The sequence below is a fragment of the Triticum dicoccoides genome, chromosome 2A (genome assembly GCF_002162155.2).
Source record: "Triticum dicoccoides isolate Atlit2015 ecotype Zavitan chromosome 2A, WEW_v2.0, whole genome shotgun sequence".
Classification (NCBI taxonomy): domain Eukaryota; kingdom Viridiplantae; phylum Streptophyta; class Magnoliopsida; order Poales; family Poaceae; genus Triticum; species Triticum dicoccoides.
This window is the reverse complement of record NC_041382.1, coordinates 351346906-351350788: the sequence shown is the minus strand read 5'-3', so window position 1 is coordinate 351350788 and position 3883 is coordinate 351346906. Positions and strand designations below refer to the sequence as shown.

Here is a 3883-nt window from a genome sequence, read left to right as displayed (position 1 = left end):
ACGGGCGACTCGGGAGGCGACGCAGCCTCGAGCGCTCCCTCTCCTCCTCCTCCCCCTTCCCCTGCCGCCGCCGGTGCTCCCCGCCGAGCAAAGCCCTGGCGGATCCGGCGGCGGCGGGACTTCGCTCCCAGGCTGCCTCCCCCCTCGAGCGTTGGGCTCGACGAGGCTGACGGAGCCGTGCTGCTCCGGACCTAGGGTTTCATGACGGCGGCCCCAGATCCAGAGGGTCGGGCCTCTGGACCTGGCATGGCGAGCACGCGGGCGGCGTGGCGCGACCCTTTGGGGGTGCGGCTGCGGCTGCGGCTGCTTGGCTGTGCCCCGGCGGATCCAGGTGGCGGAGGCTGCGGGTCACCGCGGCAGCGGCCATGGTCGGCGGCAGCAAGGTGCAGGTGGCAGGTGCCCGCGACGGCGCCACTACCCCTGCTCGACGCGACCCCCTGCGGTGGCTGGCCTAGTTTGGCAGCCATCCGACGGCTGCTGCTCTGCGCTGGCCGGTGCTTCCCTACATCGACGGTGACGACACGTGGTTTCCTTCTCGGTGCTGATGGTCCTCTCCGGCGGTCTGCTTCCCCGCCTCCTGTCTGCTCTGCTTCGGCGGTATTTGGGGTTCTGGTCTTGGGCCGTGGCGAAATCCCTGCGCGGCGATGGCCTGCGCTGACAACGGCGACGCCTAAGGGTGCCGTAACCTCCATGGAGGCGCTGTCATGGCCCGGACTGACCCTCTCCTTGAGCACCGGGGGAAACCCTTGGTCCAGTTCATTGGACAAGGCAGCGGTGGCGCCTCAGCGCCATCCCCTTCTTGAAGGCGTTGCTTGGGTCGCACTTGGAGTCCCCGATGCAGCAGCTGGAGATGGTGGCCTCCCCGGTCTTCCGGCGAGGCTTGATGGTAATGCGATGCTGTGATGAGGACTTCAGCATAGAGCGTGGGCGTCCGGGGCGCTATGTATGCCGGCGCCGGCATGTCCAAGACGATAGCTTCACTAGTCCTGGTTGGGTCCTGCCATCCACCTGCCGTCTCTTAGGCACTTATGGGTGGAAGGTACGTTGGCCTGGACAGCCCTGGAGATGCGGTCTTCTTTGGAGGCGCCTGGCAACGGCTGTGACGCGGCCTTGAGGCTCTGAGTCTAGCTACCTCGCCGTTCATGGTTGGAGGCTGGACAAGGCTAGACCTTTCGTAGTTGCAGTCTGTAGTTGGTAGCACCTCCTCGCCTGCTCATTTGGTGAGGACGATGATGTGTGTGCGTGTGTCCCTCCTCTTGGGAGGTTGTACCTGTACTGCTGTTCTCTTCCTGTTCAATGAAATGAAACGCAAACTCTCTTGCGTTTTCTCGGGAAAAAAAACTATATAAACATGCCATGGTAAAACTCGCAAAAATATAATTGCTATTTGTGATCAATCTGTTTGTACAATCTTTGTGTGACCCACTCTATATATTCAAATATATAGGTTTACTATTCTACAACCTCCATAACCTGACTGTAGAGGCAGTACAATAGATCGAGTCAAGGCAGGACACATTGTTTTTTTGAGAACTAAGGCAGGACACATTGTTATTGGAAGGCAGTGCAAAACTAGCTGTAGAATAAGTATTATGCAACCGGTTGCAGAATAGTAACACTCTATTTTAAATATATTATTTATCAAAGACTGGAAAGCATGATCATATTCTTCCGTGGTGATCAGAACTCGTTTGGAGGGAGTACATGAGCTCAATCTGTCACATGGAATTATGAAATCTGTGGACCAATAATCATGGAGATTAAGAGATGGTCTCTCAAGGAACACTTCACACTAAAATTATTAACAGATGGTCAAGACCTGAACTACTCTAACACTGAAAATTTGTATGAAATTCAAAGAACAAGCAGGATTAAGCTGCTTAGATCTGGGTTTCTGTTACATGGAAAGGAAGAAGGTAGGTACAGCACGCCACAGGCGGCTAGGGTTTAACCCAATTACAAAAGCGTAACCGAAAATGAACGAGGAGAGGGCTTTATAGCCACTACAGTGCGGGAGCAAGTGAAAAGTAGAGCAACAGGAATTAAAGCAAGTGGGCCATTGTCGGACGATCAACAGCGACACCAAGGGCTTGGTGCTTCGGATGGTCGATCAATGGTTAAGGAAGCGGCCCATTGGCGAAGCGGTGTCGTGCGTCATCAGCCGATGGATCAAAGATCAACGTGAAAAACAAGCTACCAAGCAAGGGAACAATAGAAGTGGATATCTTCAGTTAACTTCAGAACGGGGCCTGACAATTCGAATAGAAGTGGATATCTTCAGTTAACTTCAGAACAGGGCCTGACAATTCCCCCCAGCTGATACAGTACTTGTCCTCAAGGCTGGAAAGATGGAAAAACCTTCTGGACAAACGCCGAATCTTCCCATGTTGCTGCTTCCACCGGTAGATTGGCCCATTTTATCAGCCAGCGAACAACTGAGATGCTGATTGCAACCTGTGGCCTGTGAATGAGCTTTCTCCCTAGCACAGCTTCAGGCTCCATCTGTATTACGCCATCAACATTCACTAATGGGACATGAGGAGAGGGAATGACCTGAGGTCCAAGGTGTGTCTTGAGCTGGCTGACATGGAATGTGGGGTACAGCTGACACCCTTCTGGTAGGAGCAGTTTGTATGTGGTATTCCCAATTTGTTCAATTACTCTGAAAGGCCCATAAAACTTGAGAGTAATTTCACATGCTTATGTAAACTCAGTGATGTGTGTCTATAGGGCTGCGGCTTGAGAAATGCCACATCACAAGTTTGAAAAGATTTGTCTTCACTTTTTCTATCAGCATAACACTTCATTCTTTGTTGTGCCTTTAGTAAGTTGCCCTTTATGATTTCCTAGGCTGCTTGTCTGCTCTGAAGCAATGTGTCGCTTCACATATAGAATCAAGAATAGCAGATTCAGCAACCATAGGAGGAGACAATCCATAAAGTGCTTGGGATGGTGTGATTTCAGATTAGTATGGAAGGTGGTGTTTTACCACCACTCTGCTAAAGTGAGCCACAGCGCATTCATTTCTTTGGCTGTTGAAAGCTCATGCATCTTAAATAGGTTTCCAAGCACTGATTCACTCTTTCGGTTTGACCATCAGGTTACATGCCTATCAGTCACAATGACAGTTCGCAAGCCAAGTAATGTAAATATGTTGTGAGAGAAAGCTTTAGCCACACTTTTCATGTAGTAGGATGTTTCATGGGAATAAAGTGAGCATACTTAGTAAATCTATCAACCACCACCAATATCATGTCCTTATCTACTACCCCTATAAAGAACCAAAGGGGGCAGATCCAAACTATCTCAACCATTTAATCACGCGATCTAATGGTGCATAGTCTCCCAATGTTGAGCGCCAGCAAGCCACCAATCCCACCGATCAACCCCTAATCCTGCACGGTTAAGCCACTAATCTTGGTCCTGCCTTTCCCCACCCATCCTGCCCACCTCTCCCGTTCAGACGGTACGCACGATGCAGGGCGCCCCCATCGCCGATGCCAGAACCACATAGGTCAGGGCCGCCAACGGCGACCGTCGTTGCCGACCAAATTCAAAGCACCCTGTCTCCCCAATGGACTCAAACAGTGCCGCAGTGAAGATGGATTCTGCAGCGTGGGACATGTCTCTCCTGCTGCTGCAAGGCTGCTTTGACCCAGTGTACGCCCCTGCCCGGCGTTTTGGTGAGCAGATACGCCAAGCCAGATGATGATGTCATGTGTGCAATATGAGATAGTAAGTTAGGAAGGTACTGTTGGGAGACCATGTTGAGGGCATGGTGTTTTGTTACACTTGAGCCGACCTAGGACCCAGGATCACTTATGTTCAAGAATGAGCGCTCTAACCACATGTGGGAGTGGTGTATCCCCCCCCCCCCCTCCCA

General features: G+C 51.9%; 1 pseudogene; it reads right to left on the bottom strand.

Annotated features, from left to right (window-relative positions):
• Positions 1-3883, bottom strand: part of LOC119354568 — a 17717-nt pseudogene that overhangs the window by 10320 nt on the left and 3514 nt on the right.